General features: G+C 36.4%; 1 protein-coding gene across 1 annotated transcript in view; it reads left to right on the top strand.

Moving 5' to 3' along the window:
- Positions 1 to 18,805: 18,805 nt before the first annotated feature.
- Positions 18,806 to 24,823, top strand: part of LOC145249448 (L-gulonolactone oxidase-like) — a 59,623-nt gene continuing 53,605 nt past the window's right edge. The window contains exon 1 of the mRNA XM_080111046.1: positions 18,806 to 18,937. The gene's annotated coding sequence lies outside the window, so the exon portion shown is untranslated. The remainder of the gene's footprint in view (positions 18,938 to 24,823) is intronic.

Here is a 24,823-nt window from a genome sequence, read left to right as displayed (position 1 = left end):
GGCCAAAACGTGGTGAGACGACAACATGGAAGGCAGTAATTGCTGAGGATGCAGTTAGGAGATTCAGAGTTCCTATCCCGTTATGGTTACCACCTGACGAAGGCCAGAGGAATAGTTGACTGAAATGTCGTGAAACAACTAAAGAAGATAAGAATAATAGTTTATAATAAATAAATTAATAAGCCATTTCTTACCCAATCCATAACTGAATTTAGATCAACTGATCCGAGACAATACCAAAATAGAGGGTGGTGTCATCAGCATAAATATTATTTTCTGAATATATGACCCTGTCCTCTATTAAATTATCCATAAACCAACGGATCCGTTCAGATCAGTTGTTGAACGAAAACCATATTGAACATCACAAAAGAGGCCCAGGTTTTCCAGAAAATGAACAAGCTTGCTGTTGACCAACCTCTCAAATACTTTGCTAATAACAGAGAGAAGATTAACAGAACGATATGTAGTTGGATCCGATCGATCAACGGCATTTTTAAAGATAGGGGCAACAAAGGACTCCTTCCAACAAGAAGGGAAACAGGACTAAGATAAACAGAGATTGAATAATTTTGAGAGGATCAAAGAAAGTTTGGGAGCACAATATTTGAAAACAATAACAGGAATCAAATCAGGGCCAAAAGCTGGTGAAGACCAAGAATTCTAGCAACCATCTTTTGGGTAATAATTGCAGAATCAAGAGACTGATCAGTTTTTGAAGAAAAATCTAGAAGAATAGCACCAGTCATTGAGAGAATTGTCAGCAAAAAGATCGGCCTTATCCTTAAAAAATGAAATGACCTAGAGACCATTAAAAAGAGGAGGAATAGCAGACTTGCCACTATTAATATATAGATTCTCCAAAAATCATAAACCAACCTTTTGAGATGAGATCGGGTCACAAATCCTTTAAGCTCTTAGTATTAATGGTGGAGTCCATCCTGGGCCCAACTCTCTTCCTGATCTATATTAATGATCTTCCAAATCACATTCTTACATCATTCGTAGACATCTATGCTGATGACACTACTATCTATGGTAGCACATCTAAGACCGTAAACGACCAAGTTCTCTCTGATTCTCTCTCCTCTGATCTTGAGCAAGTGATACAATGGGGAAAGAGGTGGCTTGTTACTTTTAATGCATCTAAAACCTTTTATCTTTACATCATCAGCGCTCTGATCCCCAATTGAAATGAATGGCTCTCGTCTTGGGGAGGCCTCATGTTTTGACAAACTTCTGGGCTTGACCTTTACTCCTGATCTTAAATGGAACACATACATTAAATCCGTTGCCAAGGCCGCTGGAAAAATGGTGGGACCCTTCTATCGATCCAGTAGATATCTCACTGCTGATGCAATTCTCTATCTATATAAGAGCCAGGTATGTCCAAGGATGAAGTACTGTTACCACATCTGGGCAGGAGCTGCTAGAAAGGACTTATCCTGCCTTAATACAGTTCAAAATAGTCTGTAGCCTTGTGGGGGGGATGTCCTTTTCTCTTCCCTGCAACCTCTTTCTCACAGAAGAGATGTTGCGAGTTTGTCTCTGCTTTATTGTTATTTACATGGCAGGTGCTCGGCTGAGCTCCATTCTATGGCCCCTCCCCTCGCCAAACTTTCACAAGAAACACCTGTCTAGCAGAAAACACTATCACTCTTTATCTGTGCCTAAACCTAAACGTAGATTCCATGAGCTAAGCTTCTTTCTTAGAACTGCACGCCTATGGAATTGTCTTCCGTTTTTCTGCTTTCCTGCTGACTACAATATGGTTGTTTTAAAGTCTAACGTAAACAAGTTTTTGATGAGTCGTTCCATATAAGTTAACAAATTTACAAAATCTCCATTACTAACGGTTACTATATTGTCCAATTTCTACTGTACACTCGTTAACCCTATCCTCGAGTGGCCTCTTGGCCTTGATAAGTGGTGATGCCTATGTAAAAAAAAAAAAAAAAAAAAAAAATAGCAAGACTTAGCCTCAGAAATTGCTATCTTACAGACATTGCTAGCTCTTCTGTAGGATTGTCTCAGAACCATCCAGACGATACTGATTAGGATAGGCAACGGCAGAAGCACAAACAGATGAAAACCAGGGAGGAAAATTAGGTTTAGTTTGAAACTGACGATGAGGAATGAAGGTGTCAATTCCAACAAGAAACCATTCAGAGACATAACAAAGTTACCTACATTACGTTCCATACATGGAACATCACATAGGGAGCTGTGAAGCCTGTCCCAATCAACCCTTCAGTAGTTAAACATCTTCCTATGGAAGGGATGCTCAATTGAAAACTTATCAGAAAAATTAATCTCGACATCAACAGCAGCATGATCAGAAGAACTTAATAGAAGAGAAGAAGAAATAGAACATGATTCAGGAAGAGAAGTGAGAAAAAGATCAAGTAAAGATGAAGATCATTATCAGGAAAGCGTGTAGGGCAGGTGACAATTTGGGACAAGTCATGAAGCAGAGAAAAGTTAAGACAGATTTCAGCAGCAAGATCTGTGCAATTAGAGTGAGAAAGCCTGTCCGAATGGTGAGCATGAAAGTTACCAAAGACAAAGATGCCGCTTAACGGAATGAAGTTGTAATGAATTATCAATACTGTTGCATATAGCATCGACAACAGAGCAGTCATTGTCAGAAGGAGAACGGTATAAAAATTAAATATTCTACTACATATTGGGTCCATTAGCAGAGATATAGAGTTAATCTAATTTTGTTATAATGGAATAATCTAGATTAACGTTAAAACCCCTTTTCACATAGATATTCCAAAAAGTTATCAACTTGACATACTTCTGCGAACTAGCTGACCGAAATATGCTCATGACTGTGTAGCAACATATTACTTCTTATGTAAAAACAAAGTAATATTATATATATATATATATATCAACAATACAATCAGAAGAACCCAATAGAGGAGAAGAGAAAATACAACATGATTCAGAAAGACAAGTGAGAAAAAGATCAAGTAAAGATGATGAAGGTCATTATCAGGAAAACGTGTAGGCAAGGTGGTAATTTGGGACAAATTATAAGACAGAGAAAAGTTATGACAGATTTCACCAGCAAGATCTGTGTGATTAGAGCGGGAAAGCCTGTCAGAATTGTAAGGCAAAAGAATTGGATGGATGACGTTGTTATGCATATGAAGTTGGATATAGCATTAACAACAGAGCAGCCACTAACAAAAAAAAATAATAAATAAAAAAAAAATAGGAAGTGGAATGCAGAAAAGACCTCAAACAGATAGAAGGACATCCATAAGATTCAAGATTGGGAACAGATACAATCCTTGCAAAGAAAACTAGTAAAATCATGCAAACAAGAGACAAATAACTATACACATGTACATCATTGCGCTATTGATAGGAGAATCTAAATTAATCTCACAAAGAGTGTGACGATATTTGTGAAAAAGAAAGGACTGAACATTAGGAAAGTTTGATCTGAGACTGTTGATGTTACTAAAAGAAATAGTAAGATGCTTGCTGTGTGGATCTGCAGAAGGCATGATAAAATACATAAATAAAAAGGAGAGAAAGGTAGAATCACTTCCAAACAAATAAACCATAGAAGAGACCTTACTACCAGTATTCAATCTCTTAGACTCCAAACAGACTAACTAAAAAGAAGGCTGGCCAACAAAACGTCTACCCCTAGACTGAAACCAATTTTTATTATGACACTATCATCCTGCTGCCAAGATTAAAAATGGCCTTGTCCTCAACAGGTAAAATATTAGACTGACATTTTAGATTTCGTGTCAATTATGACCAAGAAATACATAATACAGGAAGAGACGGATAGAGAAAATTAAAAAAATACAGTAGGGGAGGACCACATCCTGCTATCAACCAATCAGAAACCAGAATTGCTCCATAAAAATTAAATCTTTTAGCATCCCAGCACATAATTTTTTCATGTCAACATGAGATTAATCTTTTGCTCTTTGTCTGCAAAATTATAAAGTTCAGAACCTGTACAGAACAGCTGCCCACTAAAAATTATTCATCTCCACGACTTGTATAGATTAGCTATCCATCGGAAACACTTTTAAAATTAAACATGGCTTCCAATTCAAGAAGTTATCGACCCAGCTAAGACTTTACTTTGATGGATCAGAATCCAAATTTGAATTGTGACAAGTGAAACTTTTAGGATATTTATGAATTTCAAAAGTTACACAATGTAATTCAGACACAACCTGAAAACAGAAACGACCCTGAGTTTATTGAAAAAAAATGCAACTGTCTTTGCAGAATTAGTACAGTGCTTAAATGATAGAAGTCTATCTCTGGTAATAAGAGAAGCTTTGGATGATGGCTGCAAAGCATTGAACATTTTAAGAGAGCATTAACTAAAATTAATTCTTTACGCATATATTGAACTGACACCTTTCTTTTTTTGTTTTTTTTTTACACAGTGATCACCACTTATCAAGGCCTGGAAGCCACTCAGGGATAAGGGTTATTGTAAGTACATCATGTTAGTGAGGAGATTTAATGAAGTGTTTAATTAGGGGGGCGGTTCATTAGGAATTTGTTAACATTAGACTTGAAGACATCCAAGTTGTAGTCCGGAGGGAAGCAGGCAGACGGAACAGAGTTCTACAGGCGTGCAGTTCTAAGAAAGAAGCTTTGCTCATGAAATCCGCGTAGGGAAGTGGTCGGCCCTATTCCAGTTTCACATAGAAATAATATGTCCGGTTTCGTCTCCTGTAATTGGGTTTCAACCTCTGGAAGGTTGGAACGTAGACCCCTGATATTGGAGAAGGAGACCTGGTAGTAGGGGTCTACGCTGGAAGATGGGGTTCTAGGTTTAATCGAGTTTTTATTCTGGAGATATTTCATGTTGAGGTTTTGGGATTTGTGGAATAGGTCGGAATACTTGGTTAGAGCAGTACAGAGAGGGAAAGTAAGAGAGAAAAAGACAGGAAAAATTTTTTTTTTATTTGTAGCACACGAAAAGGTAAAGCCGTAACAATTACCCACTAGTATGGCATCGAGAGGCCCCACCAGAGACTACTGCATGGTCCAGATCCACTCACCAAATGGCAATACAGCAGTCCCAGTACTTTGCGCCTGCTGATAGGACAGCCTCCTTAGTGGTTAATCCAAGGTTCGGGTCCCTGACTATCAGGCGGATAACGTCAGCCCAGACAAAACGTTTACCTCCAGCACCCTTACTAGTGACATGGCAACAAGGACAGACAAAGACAGAAAAATATCCGACATCTCAGACTACTGGTCACCAAGTAGTACCGACCTTTAAGCAGCTTTTTCTTCACCCTTTGTCAGAAACATCACTCATTGAATGAGGACTGAATGACAAAATAGGAGAAGCGAGAGTTACTGGAGCTGCCGATAACACATCCACTGTATTATCTACACCTCCAAAACGTACAGAAGCCGAGACAATTACAGATTATATTATAAGGGCCAAAAAACAGAAAGTTCATTAAAAATGTCTGGCGAAGTTAATAGTGACAGTCTGTTAATCTCCATGGTCCTTAAAGTGTTGCTGAGTGATTTTAAGTCGTTTACCACTGTGATAACTCAGAAAGAAAAACCCATGACGTTTAGTCAATTCAAGGTAGCAATTAGGAGTTATGAGGAAACTGAGAAAATGATCACAGAAAAAAACGAATCTACAAATATTGTGAAATTTAAAAATGCTCACTTAAAAACACCAAAATTAAATTATACCTTTATCTCAAATAAACTTTTCGAAAAACAATTTTTCTCCTAAGAAAAGGATGAACATTATTTGCTATAATTGTGGGTGACCCAATTACAAGTGTTTCCAATGTAAATACAAAAATTTCGAAGGGGACTCCATTAAAAATGTAGAGAACTTCGTTAGTAAACATACATTTTTATTTTCATGTACGTTTGACACTTCAACAAACAGCAACAACTTTCTTGTCGATTGTGGGGAAACGGCACATGTAATTATGAAGGAATCGGATTTAATCAATTTTGATCGCAATTTTAACTCTTAGAGTCACTTTGTAGAACTAGCCAACAGCAGTAGAGTAAACTATATCGTTTTGAAGGGATGTGATGCTAAAATCTTGCTAAGGAACAATAAAGATGAATTTTGTTACTGTATTCTGGAAAACGCTCTTCTAATCAGGAAATTTAAACAAAGTATACTTTCTGTACGAGCTGCCACTAAACAAGGTCAAAATATAAACTTTAGCCCCAATAAATCAAAACTGGTGTATCCGATTGGAACTGTAGTCGACATTAAAGAAAATGCAAGACTATATTATTTAAACAGTGTAGTCCCATCAAAAACCACCTGCCATAATTTACAAATATGGCAAAATTCTTGGGCACTGCAATATTCCAGATATTAAAAAATTGCTGAGTGCTTTTGACAGAATGAAAATAAAAACTTCGAAAACTTGACAAACTGACTTTGTATATAAGGTAAAATGGCAAAGTACCAAAACAAGATGCCTGGCAAGAAGGCCACAAAAAATCTTATCATTGGTACATTGTGACTTGAATGGTCTTATGGGCAGAGAAAACCAGGTATGCATTAAACTTTGTAGACTATTATTCTGGTTTAATAATGGTTTATTTCTTAAAGAACAAATCTGATAACTTGCCAGCAATGAAAAAGTACTTCGCTGACATTACGGTACAGTAAAATGTATCAACTCTGACAATGGTATAGAAACTCACTAAAAAAGACTTTGAACTTTTATAAAGTTACCATCATATCAAACATGAAAAATCGGCCCCTAATTTACCTCACCAAAAAGAAACTGCGAAAAGATCATGGCAGACACTTTTTGAAATGGCAAGATGTCTACTCATTGAATAAAAACTCCCCCCCCCAAACCTCTGGACATATGTACTTATGACTGCTGCATATACACACAACCAATCCTTTAACAAAAGACTACCTAAAACCTCATATGAAGCTTTCTGTGGTAGAAAGCCAAATTTAATCAGAATGCATGTATTTGGTTCAACTTGCTTCGCATTTATAGAAAAGAAAAAAAAAATTAAACAAGCCACGCATGCGTACTCCCCCCCCCCCCCCTCTGATGCTGCATGTGAGATGGTGCTACAAAAAATAGTGAAGAAATGGTGAATGCAAGAAGTGTGAAGGGCTAATGTTGCCTTTATATTTTCGCCAAGTTTCAAAAAAATCTATTGAATAGGGCAAAAGTTATGGGGTAAAAAGTGTCATTTTTTGCAATTTTGGGGCATTTGTGACCCCTTCTGAGCTCCTGGGAACGCCGAATCTCAGTGAAAATGGACAAACCGTGCAGTTTCACGCCTTAAGACATGTATATTTGAATTCAGCACCATGGAAACTACTATATAGGTATACATATCAAATTCTTGAGTAATATGAAAAAAGAGCTCCAAAAAGGCATGTTTTTTTTTAACCCTAAAAGTCCCAGAGGGATGCGAACCAGAATTTTTCCAGAATAAATCATATTGAATTTATATTAAAAACAATGGCCTCCATATTTTGGCCAAGTTTCATAAAAATCTAATGTATGGATCAAACGCTATGGAGTAAAAAGTGTCATTTTTAGCCATTTTGGAACATTTTTTATTTCTTTTGAGTCCCTAGGGACGCCGAATTTCAGTGTAAATGGATAAAGATGCAGTTTCAGGCCTTAACACATGTACATTTGAGTTGACTACCGTGAAAAATCATTATATAGTCAGACATATCAAGTTTTTGTTGAGAAATATGAAAAAAAAAAGAGCCACAAAAAAGGGTGTTTTTAGTACTGAAAGTCCCTGGGGACACGAACCAGAATTTTGCCAGAGTAACCAATACTGGATTTATATTAAGAACAATAGGCTCCACATTTTGGCCAAGTTTCAGAAAAATCTACTGGATTGATCAAAAGTTATGGGGCAAAATGTGTCATTTTTGGCCATTTTGGGGCATTTTTTACCTCTTTTGAGCCCCTAGTAACACAACGGAAATTTTTGCAAAAAATTTTTTTTCCTGTGCACATCTATTTAATGAAATACAATTTGTGGCAAAATTTCAGGAAAAACTAATGGACGGACACCACTGAAAACATAGGTCTCTCTCCGATAAATCGGTGGACCAATATCATAATCAGTAGAAATATATTCCTTGGGTATGATGAAAACAGCTCAGCCTACTTAATATTTTTTCCAGACAAAAATAAAACAAAAAGAATTCAATGTATAAAATATCTCCAGAGAAGACTCTAATTTACCTTATATGTGCTTCCGGGTTGCACTTGCTTACACCACCGCATTTATATTTTCCCTCTATCGCCCCCACAACAGTGGAGTTACTATTTTTAAGAGCATATCTGAGAAATTGACCACATCCTGTCTGTTCATCCTTCGGCTAACATTCACATTTTGTGGTGACTTCAATGTCCACAATGTGGAATGGCTGATCCACTCAAACAAGGCAGATGATGAGGGGAGGTTCTGCCATGATTTCGCCATTGTCTATGACCTCACTCAGATTGTTCGTGAACCCACCCATGTGCCCGATACTCTGGTCAGTATGCAGGCCTTCTAGACCTTTTTCTAACAACTTCCCCTGAGCTATGTTCATGTTTCGTTCTATCTCCTCTGGGATATTCCGACCACTCGGTTGTATCAGTTAAGATAAAAATGAAATGTAATAAGTCTTCAGACATACCTCTTCACCGTACTGTATATCGATACCCTATGGGGATAGCTTCCATACATTTATATCTGATCTACCTCTGCATTTCATGTTTAAAAAGGATGTGTCATCTATAGTATCAGACCTGACGGAATGTTTAATTGTAGGCATAGACCGATTCATACCATCCAAAAAATTCCAACAAAAACCTAACAGCCAGCCTTGGTTCTCTCCAGAATGTGCTGCTGCCATCGCGCACAGAAATCACTTTTTCCATAGCTACCAACGTAATAGATGTATTGAGACTAAAGCTGCTTTCAGGTCTGCCAACAACCACTGTAAAAGAGTAATAAAAAATGTAAGAGAGCTATATGCTCAGTCCATTAAATCCAAAGTAGCTGAGCAGCGGCTTGGTTCCCACCAGTTTTGGCAAATAGCAAACAAGATCCTGAACAGAAGCGTGCATTCTATCCCAACCATTATCAATGGACCTGAGGTCATCTCGTCAGCATCAGACAAGGCCAAACTATTTGCCAAGAACTTTGCAGCTAATTCTACCTTATGCGATGAAGGCCATCAACTCCCTATATTTTCACAGACAACACGCTATGCAATATACAAATATCTGTGTGTGAGGTCGCCAAGCTAATCAAGAACCTTGATTCCAGTAAAGCAATTGGCCCTGATGGCATTCCAATTATAGTGTTGAAAAAGCTTCAACAGAACTTGCCCCCATACTTACAAAACTGTTTAAGCGTTGCCTTAAGGAGAAGTGCTTCCCAACATGCTGGAAAACCTCATCAGTATGCCCTGTCTCAACCTGAACTTAACATTTTTCAACCAGTAAAAACTGACATGGAGGTGTGAACTCAGAATTTTTCAACTAGTAAAAATATTTTCAGGTGAGAAAAGTAAATGAACAAGAAAACAAGAGAGAAAAGAGATTCTCCTATTTTTCTCTAGCCTTCTCTTTTTTTCTCCAGCTTTCTTGTTTATGAATTTTTCTCACTCAATGATGATTTGATGAAGAATCGAAAACGTTCATGACACCTATGGAACATACATTGATTTTGAGGGGTGATTTTTATACAAAAAAGATAAGAACAATCGAAAAGAAAGGTATAATTAAACAGAATCTCTGTTATTTTTAACAATGTTTTGCTTGAACTAACAAAGATATAGACATGTACATACTTAGCCCTCCTGTCTGCTTCTTCACTGTTTTCCCACCAAAACACAAGTTTCAGTCATCATGGCTTTAACTCAAAGCTTATACTAGTGCTTAATAGCAGTGACTCTGGACAGTCAATAGTGGAGTAGCTGGAGAAAGCTGTGCTGATATGTCAACAGAGTGGAGTGAAACATATTGAGTGCATCATCCCGATGCGCCCGTCAGGCAATGGGTATGCTGTGAAACTGTGCAGATTTTGATTATGTAAAAAAAAAAAAACGCTGCATACAGCCTTTGCCTTGGATCTCTTGATAGCATTGAAGCCTTCAACTCTTCGTAGCATGCTGCCTTCAACCAAGTGAAATGGTCAATGTATTTTTGGCAGAACTATGCAAGCTTGTGGTTCTGTTTGTTGGCGTATCAGATCAGTGCCTGCAATGTGCATTCATTGCTGGATTGCCTAAACATGCAGAAGAACTATTACGAGGACCCTCTCAGATTGAAAACCTGGATCTGTCACACATGCTGGTGCATGTTGGTGTCATTTTAAAGAACTGCACTGGAGTTATAGAGCAGGCTGGAGTAGCTGCATGGTCGGCACAAAGCACATCTATAGAAACAGATACTTTCCCGCGGTGTTATAAGTATAATGGACCCAATCATGAGGCTACCGATTGTCTACTGGATAGTGAGACATTAAGAGATGCTGGTGTCAAGCCCCAAAGAAATATCATGTGCTATCAATGTCAGCAGCGTGGGCACATTGCTCAATTTTGTCTGGAAACGAGCAGAGGAGCAAGAATTCAGCACTAAACTCATCCCCCAAACTGTTTTAAATGATGCAGTGCCAATTGTAACTGCTCGCATCAATAGAATACCATGTATAGCTCTGGTGAATACTAGATACACGCAGTCACTAGTCCATAAGATGTGTTGTACAGAATGGATGAGGAAAGTCACCCCTGTGTTCACAGCAGACAGAAGCACACTTAATTGCTGTGGAATAGGAGTGGTGCAAGTTATCATTGTTGCAAAGGTGAGCACTAACATAGAAATTTTAGTTGTGGATAGATACTTAGATTTGATTTGTTGCTTGGGCTGGATGCAATCAAGCAGCTGTGTCTAGTGACGGTGAGGTAATGTTTCCACAATTAAGCAAATCAAATTTTGCTGCTATCACCATTGTTCGAACATGTTTTTCCTCACATACACACACATGCATGCATATACACATCCTCATACACACACCCACATGTACGCACACACATACGCACAGACACGTACATATATTCACGTTCACGTGCATACACACACACATGCTAACATACACACATGTACGCACACATGGGAAACGTCACTTCCCCTGAAAGGAATTCTAAACATGCGCAGTCAGAACACTCACCCCGATATAAAAGTCAACACAACCATTCAACTTCCTCTTTCTTCCCTTTTTGCCTGGGTTCGTCAACCACGCAAGTTTGGCGTCCATAGCTCTTGGCTTGAAGACTTTTCCACGTGGACGACTGCTATCATGAACGCACGGTTTTGCTGAGGCCAACACTCCCTTTCTATTTCCCTTTCTACATGCGGACGGCCATTTTTTGTCCTCAACTTCATTCCTTTCTTTTCCACGCATGTAGTCGTCATGACTGAATGAACATGTGTTTCACCTAAACCATTTCATTTTCAACAGAAAATAAACGACATGTTTATTTTATCCAACAATTGAGTTTTGTTTCCTTCATTCCATTCGTTTCATTATTTTCTTTTGTAGCGAGTTAGTATATTTATATCCTGGTTCGCAACACCATTACCAAGACTGATTTCACTGCAGAGTATGAAAAGAGAATTGGAAGTGGACCACATGGGAAAATGGGCTGGTGACCAACCTCCAATTATGTTGAAAAATGGACTTGCCCCAGCACAAATTCGTGAGGAATATGATCATGAACTACAAATGTGGATCAATAACGGCTGGGTGCTGTCATATCCAGAGGATGAACTTGGTCCCCCAAAAGGGCTAATCCCCCACGTGGCTGTTGTGCAGGAAAGCAAACAGAGGGTTCGGCCCATTATGGATTATTAGGAGCTAAATGTGTTCATGGACATGTATACAGTCAATATTGATTTTTGCTTGCAAAAATTAAGGGAAGGCAACAGTAAGGGCCACACACTGCAGTGCTAGACCTACACCTAGCCTATTTGCAAGTAGATGTCAATAAGTCTCTTTGGCTGTTCCAAACAGTGGAGATCAAGGGACAATGATATTGTCTTACCTACCTTGGATTTGGGCTCAATGTCATCCCTTTAATAATGCAGGTCATTGTTAATGTGACTATTGGATTGGATGATGAAGTGCAAAACTCTTCTAGCATGGATGACCGAAGACATTTGTTTGAGAGTAGCCCACGATGATCCAGTGAAAAGTGACTCTTGTATCTGTGGACAAGATGTTATAACGTGTATAGATGCTAGTTTTATTGCCACCAGTGTAGTTGTGGAAAGCAACAGTTCTGTGACAGAAGATGCAAGTTAACTGAACAGTGCATGAGGGCAGGCATATAAACTTGGCTGAGCTTGATGCTGTGCTGTGAGGTGTCGACCTTGCATTGCAGTGAAAAGATAAAACTATTCATCTATGAACGGACTCTGCATATGTATATTGTGGATAACTGATACATTATCTAACTGACATGAGTGCACACCAACGCAGCCTCTGAAATGTTAATTAGGTGCCACCTCTCCCCGCTCCGAGAGTTGGGCTCAGAATATGCATTGAAGATTGATATGGGCCCATTAAGTCTTATGATAACCGAGCTGATCGACTTACATGGGTACCACAGTGATGATTAAATTAAATCCATAAAATGACAGAACTCAGAGAACCTGTGTGTGCTGTAGCTGCAGAACACAACGTTTCTCAAGTACTGGCAATCCATCGGTCCAGCAGACATCCTGGTGTGAAAAGGACGTTTAACTTTGTAAAGTTAAACCACCCAGTAATAACTGAAGCTGAGGCATAGACGGTGGTTGGGGAGTGCATAAGCAATGTAGGCTTGATATCATGGAAAACTGGAGCAGGATTGCTATGGATATAACCTATTTAGGCACTCAGCTGTACCTGATGTTGATAGACTGTGGCTCCAGCCATTTTGCTATCTGGAAGCAGTTGAATGAACAAAACTTTGCTAGTGTCATCAAGCAGTTGGAAATTGTGTTCTGTGAAAGGGGGCTGCCAATTGAGTTGCTTATGGACAATGGCGCTGCGTTTTAGAGAAAAGAGATTTGCCGAGTTTACACGGATGTGAGGCATGCACATACAATTTTAGTACAACATGTACCATTGAGAAACGGAATAATGGACAGGGCTCATTGCACATTAAAGTGCATTGCAGCAAGAAGATGGTGCACAGTCTTGAAGGTAGTATACTGACACAGCGTTTCGTCTAAGGATGACAAGATGGCTATGACTGCTCCTACAAACATAATATACACCTATAGGATCCATGTCAAGAGTTTCGTTGAAGTAGTGGTGCCCAGCAATGCAGTTGCTATTCTGTACAAGGAGATAGATGCCGTTTGGGTTAAGAATCTGCAGGGAAGGTGTACAATGCAATACAGCATGGATACAGTGATGAAAATAAATAGCTAAGTAGATGGAACACCACGCCACATAAAAGATGTGCATCCAGCATGCCAAAATGATTGCTCCATCCATGACGACATTATCTCCTCAGATGACGAAGCCCCACTGCTATACAAACAGCCACAAGAAGAAAGCTCCTCAGAGAGTGATGCACTCATGGATTTAGAGCAAGAAGAGTACAATCATACGACAAATGAAATCACCATTGAAGAAGTTCCTGAACATGTACTATTAAGGTGAAGTCCCAGGAAAAATCGGCTTGTCAACATTGCCATTTGTGTGATCTTGAAATCAGGGAGGAGTGTGTCAAGCATGTGTGGAAGAACTCAAAAATGATGTGTTAATGCTTTAGTAAGGTTTACCCATTACGAAAATGAGTTCGTCCAATGACTATAAAAAGCCAGCATCAGAGTTGTTCAGGAAGTTACTGTTGAGGTTGCTCTGATACCTTGTATTTTTGACAGACTTGCTTGGGATCATGTTGGGTTGTTTCGATAGGGTTGTTTGAGATTTTCTTGGGGGTCTTGACGTTGTTCGAGATCATGTTGGGTCATTTTGATGGAGGTGTTCGAGATCATGTTGGGTCATTTTGACGGAGGTGTTCGAGATCATGTTGGGTCATTTTGACGGAGGTGTTCAGGATCAGGTCAGGTCGTTTTGACGGTGTTAGGGATTGTGTTCGGCTGTGTCAATGGAATTGTTCAAGACTATGTGGACAGAATTGTTTCAGTTGGGTTGTATTGATGGTATTTTCAGTGTTGAGTTGTGTAGATGGAAGTGTTCGGTTTACGTTAACTGTCTGGTTGACTTGACGGTTATCGCAGTCGTACTGCTATGTGTGATAACAACATTTTTTTTCTCCATCCCTTGTGAAGCCACATTTTCTATTCTTCACAACTGGAGTTATCTCCTCTTTCACTCTCAAGTAGACTTCTTCACTACAACGATTAGAATATTACGATCTCTTTGTTTCTTGTATTTGAATGACAAGAATTCATCAACCAATTGAGACATCTTTGCCTTTTCCTTCTTCCCTAAAGTTTTGAATTCCATCAACCATCCTCACTCTTCAACCACAAGACTGTCTTCCTCATTCACACTATTACAATGCTTGCTCTTTATATGAAACTGAAACGTTCCTATCAAAAAACCATAGGAAAATGAGGTTCAACCTTTGTTACCTAAAGTAACCACTTTTTCAGCAGGTAACCTGTTTCCCTGCATTTCTTCTACAATCCATCATAGAAGGCCAACCAGTTTAGACTAACTCTCTTACTAATGGAGATTTGGTAACTGTCTGTCTGAAGCCCAAACTATACTATTACTTCTGTTAATTGTACTAGTATACTATCTTTCAATACTCAAATCAAGGAGGAGTTAGGGTGGCATATGTTCTCTTATCATGAGGCCATCCTCCCAGACATTACCTCCTTCTTTGAGAGGGTAGTGTAGTATATGTTCTGTTATCATGATGATAACCTTCCAGGCATTACATCCTCCTTTCAGGACAAGATAATGTTGTATCTGTTGTTTTCATGACAACATTATCCCAGATGTAGCCTCCTTATTTTGGAGGGAATATAATGTAATATATTTTCTTTTGTCATAATACCATCCTCTCAGGAATTGCCTCCTTTTTCCGTGAGATAGTGTAGTGTCTGTTCTGTTGTCATCAGACCATCCTCCCAGGCATTACTTATTCATTGAGTATACTAGTATGCGTTAGGCAACTTTTAGAAATTGACTTCTAAACCTTGTACTAAAGCTAGGTTTTTATTTATTCTTCTTTCTCTCAAGTCCGTTCTTGTAACTTCCTAATCTATATATTAATATGATAGCCTGTGTGTTATTTGTGTGTCATGCTTACATCCAATTGACTCTCGTCTAATTGTTATGGACTTCCATTTCTTATAATTAATAATTTTACCAAGAATTCTTCATAGGTTTTGGTTTCAGTTTTGATTATAGCTAATGGCATTCCATTATCTATCTTTTAATCTATTTTTTTTTACAACTAATTTTATCAAGAATGGTTTCAGTTTCGATTATAGCTGAAGGAGCTCAAGTTATATATATTTACACATACTTTTTTTTTCCCATAAATTGTGGTTTTGGTTTCGATTCAAGCTGATGCACCCAAGTCATGGATATTTTTTTTTTTTTTTTTTTTTTTAAATCGCAACTTTATAATATATAAGAACCTATAGAACATTAACTCTAAAATAATATTTACAAAATCTGCAAGAATTAAAATATCATATTTAAGCATACTTTACAACTGGGCTATGCCGGGCGTCCCTGCTAACTTAGATAAATACTTTTGCAGTTTTAGAAAAAGAGCTACAATAATATCAGAGCGTCTCCATTTATGCTGAACATCTACAGAATGCCAACATCAATATATTACATATGGATGAGTCCCCTGTGGAATTTCCACAGGTCCCACTAGTTATAATTAATTTTGATAACAAACTGAACCTCTTTTCTATAATATGCAATAAAACTTTCCTCCTAAAAAGTTACATACGACAGATTTAACTAAAAAAGAAAATATTAAAAAGATATCATTTGTTCAGCGAAATCAAATTATTGATAAGACAGTCTTAGTTTATAAGCTGTATTTAACTACCTTGATATTTTATGTTCTCATGATGAAAGTCGTCGATCAATGGTTGTCATGAGTTTTTCTTCTTTATTTATTGTTTTTCTTTTGTGGCCCTACCTTTCATGTGATATTTGTTTGACTAAAAAAGCACAAAATAGGAAAGGGTAAACTTGATTTGTTTTTACAGGTTTTTCCCGGATGTGGTCGCATCTATCTACTATTGTTATTCAGTAACCTCTTCACGAAGGCACGAGAATACATGCAGTGTGTTTTAGTATGGAGAACACAAATTTGTTTAAAAAAAAAAAAAAAAAGAAAAAAAAAAAAGAAAGGAGAAAGTACACGTGTCTAATTTTTCAATACATTTTACAATTTGCAAGCTGGAAAAGAAAGGGACAGAACTCTTGTCTGACTGGCTGAAATAAAATAGTCTGTTTCCTTGTTTTGTTCACTCATGTATGATAGAGCATTTTTCAGTAGACAAGACAAGCCGAACATGTTATTAAATTAAAATCTATTACTAATGGAGATTTCGTGTCTGTCTGAAGATCAAAATATACTACTACTTCTGTTAATCTACTATTGTACTAGGTGGAGGTAGTGTCGTCTGCTGTCATCAGACCATCTTCTTAGGCATTACTTCCTGCTTTGAATGAGGTAGGAGTAGTGTAATGTATGATCTTTCGTCCATCCTTCCAAGCTTTATCTCTTCCTTTTTATTCTGGTGGTGGTGGGGGGCAGTATAGTATTTGTTTGTTCATTATGATACCATCTTTCCTCCCAAGCATTGCTTCCGCCTTTGAAAGGTAATGTAGTGTAAGGAAGTTTATTATGATGCCACTATCCCAGGCATTACGAGGCCTCCTGTTTTTTTTTTTTTTGCTTTTTTTAGAAAGAGAATAGTGTAGTATCTACTGTTGTCATGACACCATCCGCCTAAGCATTACCTCCCAGATTTTCTCCATATTGAAAATTAACAAATCAAAGAACAGGTCACTTCTCACAGACGTGAATCTTCAGTCAGTGTTAAGAATCAACACAAGCAACTTGTCACCCAATTTCAACAAACTGGTAAATGATTGCAGTCAGTTGCATCATTCTCACTAAGTCATTTTGATCCTTCTCTTGCTCAGTTGCTGAGCTATTTTGTTTTTCAAATAAATATGTTTCATGTCAAGTTACTGCTTTAAAATATCAATACAAATATGTTTTCCTCTTTAAACTGAGTTACTTTGTTTTTAAAACAAATATGCTTAATGTGACGCTTCTTCTTTAATATGGAAATTCATCTTTATCCTTTGAGTTACTTTATATGTGTATCTTTTAAAGATTCTATTCTAAGATATTAATTAATAAAATATATTTTTTATTTCTTTAAACAGAATTACTTTATAATTGCTTTTATTCTTAAAACAAGGTTATTTTGTTTTTCCAATGTGTTTTGTGCCAGTTGGCACAGTTTAATATTCAACTTTAAAATCGTTAAATACAATTTAGGCGCGCAGTGCAATTGATTGTTTCGGCGCGTTAAAAAAATGAAAAATGACACCCACGCAAATTCCGGCGTGACCTTTATAGACCAAAGGTGCGTACGTAGTTGAAAGCACCCCATGTGATGTCTTCCGTTCAATGGAATTCCTCCTAGGACACATTTTAAAACTGATTTTCTAGAGCTCGTTTGGAGCCAATCAAACCAAATATAAACATGCACAAACACAAAATCTATCTCTTTAGTCTCTTAGCCTTTCGAGCATTCTTTCGTCTCTTTAAACTCTTCCGACTCATTCAACGCTTTCTCATTAGAACTTACCACGCGTGCAAACATCAATTATTTCATTTCCACTGCTCCGCGCATTAATACTCTCTTTTAACAGACGAACATTAATATTGTCTATGTTACATATTTGAACATTCAAAGAACACAAAAAAAGAGACTCTCCACCTTTCATATGAACTCAAAAAAAAAAGAACTCTGAAATATTGAGAACTATGTTTTAACTTGTTATTATTTGTTATTTCTATTCCGGAAATAAACCTCCGTTTGTGTTGCACATAAGATTTCTTATTTTTATTTTTATTATTTGTGGAGGAAGTCAGTTCCCAAAAAAAGGCCAGGCGACCCCCACAGTTTCATATGAAGCTCCTACTTAAAAATACATATTAATAAAATTGTTTTCTTTTAAAATTTAAAGTTAAACTGACTTATTGTATCTTTCAAATAAATGTGTTTCATGGAAATCTTCTATAGTACTTTAAAATGCTAATAAATGAAAATTGATTGCATTTTTTCTTTGAAATCCTTTTTATTTTGTCTATTTTAAATATCAATTATATTGGAAAATATACTATGCGGCCGAGTAAAATTTGAATTTTTTAAATGCGGACCTTGCACTGAAAAGTTTGCCTACCCCTGGTCTGAGCAATCTAAATAATTAATACAAATTATCAACCTTTATCTCAAAAATTATTTTTAAAAAAAACAAAAAAAAAAAACTAAGAAGAGAACGGGCTTTAAGTGAACAAAAAAGAAAGAAAATACTTTTATTATTAAATAAACGTATTTTTATACCCCCCCCCCCAAAAAAAAATAAAAACAACTTTGTTCATCCTTGTATACAGCAAAAACTGGTTTGGTGCTATAATTAGCATTACATCGTTTAGATTAGATATATTGATTTTAATTTATTTTTGAAGGAAAAGCTTGTTATAAGGAAATCCGTCTCAAAATTATAGAAACATCGTTTTTGATTGGCTGGTTAATAATATGAGGGCGGGGCTAAATTTCCAAAGACCATTTTGATGCTTATATATAAATATTTATTATATCAATAACATTTACTTGGTATACTTTAGAAAGGAACACCAATTGTAAGTATTCAGATTTTTAGCCTTTTAATGTTTCCAGCTTATGTTTTCTTTCTTGTGAGCCGGTATTTTTTAAATTGTTTTATTTTTTCTTATTTCTTTTAATACTGTTGAACCATTTTGACTGGAACGATTTTGGGCGCTTGACCAGAATCCCCTCCCTCAAAGAAAACAAAAATAAAGAAAACTCTGTATGATGTACGTACTCGTGATAGAAAGAAAATATCGTACACAAAGAAAAAAAAAAATCACGTATTAAGTAGTTTTATAAGGAAAATCGGTGCTTCTTCATTATTAGAGTGAAATTCGAAAATCGGAATATTCGGTTTCAAGTAAAACCAATGGTATCTACATAATTGTTATGTCGCAGTAATGAACATATCCCAAAAGTATGAAAAACGATAAAGCAGAAAATTTATTATTAATGAAAATTATTTTCAAAGACAATTAGCGAAAATTAAGTTTTGCTAAGATTTTCAGTTTTCAGATTAAATACTACTACTACTAATAATAATAATAATAATAATAATAATAATAATACTTCCCTTGTTACGATCCGACCTCCCGATTTCTTTATTTAGCAAAACTCAATTTTCATTAATTGTCTTCGAAAACTGTTTTCATTAATAATTAATTCTTTACCTTATCGTTTTTCGTAATTTTTGGATATGTGAGATGGCAAGTAAGCAGATACCATTGCTTTTACTGGAAACCGAATATTTCGAATTTCGCTTTAATAAGGAAGAAGCAAGCAGAAAATCATTTTCAAGAGAATGTGAGTTTTTCCGATACCCCTCCCCCTCTGCATGTCAAAAATGGCTTTCTAAAATCGTGATTTGAAACTATCTTCCTTATTCTTTTAAACTGTTTTCAAGAGGTTTTTTAAGAGACATAAATAGTTGATCTTCTCATTTAAAAATAATATACTTTATCAATTTACGTAATTTTTGGCGTACAATATTTTATTTCCGTCATGGATACGTACATCATACACGTTTTTATTTTCTTTTTTTTTTTTTAAATTCTGATCAAGCTCTAATTTTTTTTTTTTTTTTTTCTCCGTTTTGTATCGTCTCCTTTAACGATATCAACTCGTCGTTTCTACAAATAATTTGAGTTCTTTCATAGCTGATGTTATAGTGGTTACCATAATGTAACTCTTGTTAGGTAGGTCACCATTTCGACGGGTCCCCCTTTTAGGGAGTCGTCGAAATTAATAAGAAGACGGGAGTATTGGAACGGTCTAGAAACCGACCTGGGAATAATAATCAAGAATAAATCGAAGACCTTCGATAAGGTATGGCATAAGGGCCTACTTCACAAGATTTCCAGGTACGGTATTACTGGAAATGTTTTCTCAATCATTAAATCATTTCTCTCTGATAGGTTCATAAGATAGTAGTGGTTGATGGGCAGGAATTAATGCTGGAGTTCCCCAGGGGTCCATCCTGGGCCCAACTCTCTTCCTGATCTACATCAATGATCTCCCAAAACACATACTTAAATCATTCGTTGACATCTATGCTGATGACACAACCATCTATGGCAACACATCAAAGGCTGTAAATGACAAAGTTCTCTCTAATTCTCTCTTCTCTGATCTTGAGCGCGTGGTACAATGGGGGAAGAGATGGCTGGTCACTTTTAATGCATCCAAAACCAAGCTTCTATCTTTACATCATCAACGCTCTGATCCCCATCTGGCATCGATTGAAATGGATGGCTCTCGTCTTGGGGAGGTTCCATGTTTTGACAAGCTTCTGGGTTTGACCTTTACTCCTGATCTGAAATGGAACACGTACATCAGGGACACTGGGAAAATGGTGGGATCCTTCTACCGCTCCAGAAGATATCTCACTACTAATGCAATTCTCTATCTTTATAAAAGTCAAGTACGTCCAAGGATGGAGTACTGCTGCCATATCTGGGCAGGAGCTGCTAAAAACAGCCTATCCTGCCTTGACAGAGTACAAAATAGACTTCGTGGTTTAGTGGGGGATGCCCTTTTCTCTTCCCTGCAACCTCTCTCCCACAGAAGAGACATTGAGAGCCTGTCTTTGTTTTATCGTTATTTCCATGGCAGGTGCTCATCTGAGCTCTAATCCCTCGTCCCCCCTCGCCAATCTTTCACGAGAAACACCCATCTGGCTAAAACTACTGTCAATAATTTTCCCCACTCTTTATCTGTGCCTAAACAAACTCCTGACAAACCGCCCCCTTAAGTAAGACACTATCAAAACCGCAAATACTAATGATTACTACAATACTATCTCATTGATTACTGTACACGCAATAACCCTTATCCCTGAGTGGCCTTCGGGCCTTGATAATTGGTGACCCCCATGTAAAAAAAAACAAAAAAACAAAAAAAAAACAAAGGCATTTCAAAACGAAACGGTTTTATATACATTTCAACATACAAGTGGTATCGGGTCATAGAAAGTTCGGGATTTTCATTTGTCCCCTGACGCAGGAACAACTCGTCTCTCCGTCTTTTTGCTTCCAAAACTTTTTGTATCTCCTTTCCCACCAGAACTGTTCTCCATCCTGATTGGCTACAACCTCTAGTCACATAGAGAGAAAAGAAAGAAGAAAGGAAGGGAAAAGTAGAGAGAAAGAGAAATGTAATGGAGAAATAGTCGTCTTGGCTTCACTACAATATCATTTTTTATTCCTATTTATTCAGTAATCATGTTCGCATTGAATAACTGTGGTGAGAGACAAAGCAAACGTTATTCAATTCCGGCAAGAAATTGGTGTTTTTTTTTTTCACAAAACTTGATTTTGTAATGTTGAACACTCCAATTAATTATTTTTCATAACATTCTTTTGACTCTATTATTCCCAACCCTAAACCTAACCTTAAACAGCTGCCATGCAGACTAAGGGTTAGTGGTAAAATGGTCATTCCTGGGAGAATGGGCCTCTAAGCACCAAGCAGAACCTAGATTCATAAAAAAAGGAGAATCATGTTCTATGTTCTATTTTTTTTATATATATATAAATATGTCTTCAACAGTGAATGAACCTTTCACAATTGACTTTAATGAGATTTAGAGAATACTAGTAGTTCAGTCCGGCTTTGCTCGGGCCATATGTACTGTTCATAACTTTATGTGCATATGTATATATATATATATATATATATATATATATTAAAAAGTTTGACTCCTGTCCAGGTAACCTACATCTAAAATTTCAAGTGATTAGACCCAAAATTGGCGGAGGAGTTTAGTAGAGTCTGCAAAGTTCAACCAAATTACCAGCCAAATTTTCGCCTAAAAACTGATTATAAAGCATGTCCGAATACCCTTTATGTAAAATTTCATATGTTTAGACCCAAAATTGTCGAAGGAGTTTGCTACAGACCGCAAGTGTAAAATATTTTAAACTTTGACTCCTTGGAAGTCAAATTTTCAGAAAAAAAACGATTAAAAAGCTTGCTCTATATCTGAATACACTTTATGTAAAATTTCAAATATTTAGACCAGAAATTGGCTGAGTAATTTGGTAGAGACTGCAGAGGCCATTTTTGAAAACTTTGACCCCAATTATGACCCCTTAACATTTATTGTTTTGGGATCAAATCAAATTATAAAGTTAGATCCATGTTACAGTAACCTATTTCTAAATTTCAAGTGTTTAGACCCAAAATTGGCGGAGGAGTTTGGTAGAGTTCTCAAAAGTCAAATCGTTGAACTTTGACCCCTTAACAGCCAAATTTATGGCCGAAAACCGATTAAAAAGATTTTCCTAAATCTCAATACCCCTGATGTGAAATCTCGAGTCTCTAGACCGAAAATTGACAGTTATTTGGTAGGGAAATGCACACACACACATTTTCACTTTTATTTAAGCAAATGACCATAATTAAAAAAAAAATGTAATAAAGATTAATTTGTAGATGAGGGCCTTGATAAGTGGTGACCTCTTTGTAAGAATATATATATATATATATATATATATATATATATATATATATATATATATACGTACATATATATAAATTTTGCATAAAATGATCAGTCTTTATCTAATTAGATAGTGTTTTAAGAACATAAATATAGTAATATTTTAGGGAGATAAATTCTGTGTGTATGTGTATGTTTTTGGGGGAGGAGGGGGGGGGTCATGCTGAAAAGTTAGTATTAAAAGAAAGTGACTTTTTTTATAATTTAAGAAGTTAGTTATTGACAAAAAATATTTTATCAAAACAAATCTAGAAAAAAAATTTAAAAAGAACATTTTAAAAACATACAAATGATTAACATAGTTTACTTGAAGCATTATTTAGTGTGCATATATAAAGGAAATTTATAGAAGGTAATATAATGCAGTGGTGCAACAACTAGACACAAAATTAAGACATAACATTAGAATAAGCTATGCAGAGTCATCTTTTATTAAGACAATATATTTGTATATATTTTTTGCTATATACTTTTATAAGATTGTTTTATCTTCTTACTTGTGTCAGTGTGGAAGCTACATATGATATTTCGGGAACACACCCTTCATCAAATAGAAACTAGATTTAAAGTAGTCTTACAGAGTTGGAAAGTATAGAATTCTCAAATATCCAACTCAAACTTTTTATTTTAAAGTCTTCTAATATTCAGATTGTGTGGCCTTTTACATCAAATTCCTTGACATGGAGAAATGTCTTTTCATTCTTTTATACTTTAAACATCCAAAGAAATTAACATTATACTGGTTGTGACAGGCGTAATTAGCCAAATGAAAAAAAAAACAAAAAAAAAAAAAAACTGAAAAATACTAAAACACAATCCATTGGAAAACTAAACCGTAGTGAAATACATATAGCAACCCTAAAACGGACAATGTCTATCCTTAAAAGAGCCCTCGGATATAAATGTAAATCATAAGGAAATCAAATGTAAGCTCCAGGAGAAAGATACTTACTTTCTTAAAAAAAAAAAAAAAAAAAAAAGCAGGAATGGTAAGAACATGGCGTTCATTTTGTGCATTGCAATTTTTGCATCTGTATTTAACCTTTATCCTGCCGACCATAGAATTTACTTTTCGATTTTTTTTTTAATATAATTTTATCATAGCTTGTAGACTACATAAATAATTTTTTGTAGTTTATTTGAAATTAATATATAAGAACTATGGAAATCAAATTAGTTTAGGTTAAATGTGTGATAAAAATCGAATTTGGAATAAAATTCTGACGTCTAAATTACTTCAAAAATTTCACTTGTAAACAACAAATTTGTTGTCTGTGTTTTCCAGCTGATTTGGACGAATCTGATGTGCTAAATCCAAAAATCACATTGGTTTTGCTTAATCAGGTCAAGTTTTTGAGCTAGAGTAAAATGTTTGAGGTAGGGTAAAATGTTTGAGGTAGGGTAAAATGTTTGAGCTAGGGCAACACGTTTTCTACATTTTTGTTCACATGTACACATGTGTAGAACCTTTTTAGAAGTAGTTGGTGGGGTAAAATGCGATGTCAAATAATTGTTTTGATTAGAAATAATTATTTTAATGACAAAAAGTATTCAGGTCTGATAGTTCTGGGTAATTATGTCAAAAAAGGGATCAGTTTGAAGTCATAAAACCTCAAAATCTTTAAAAAAAATTGGTGCTCAGCATACACTCAGAAGGGCTGGCCTGTGGGGGACGAATTGATGCCTTGCAAAGAAAGGAACATCATCAATGACCATCTGGTGGACAGAGACAGAGTACCCTTCCCACCACTGCTGCACATCAAGCTCGGCTTAATCAAAGCAGTTCACCAAGGCGCTGGATAAGAATGGTGACGGTTTCACTTACTTGTGCCAAGCTTTTCCAGAATTGACTATAGAGAAGTTGATAGCTGGTATCTTTAATGATCCTCAGATCCAGCAGCTCAGAGATCCAAAGTTC

This window comes from Euprymna scolopes, chromosome 1, assembly GCF_053919585.1.
Source record: "Euprymna scolopes isolate OS-2025 chromosome 1, ASM5391958v1, whole genome shotgun sequence".
Taxonomy (NCBI): domain Eukaryota; kingdom Metazoa; phylum Mollusca; class Cephalopoda; order Sepiida; family Sepiolidae; genus Euprymna; species Euprymna scolopes.
The sequence above is the reverse complement of the archived record's forward strand: the minus strand, read 5'-3'. Positions and strand labels throughout refer to the sequence as shown.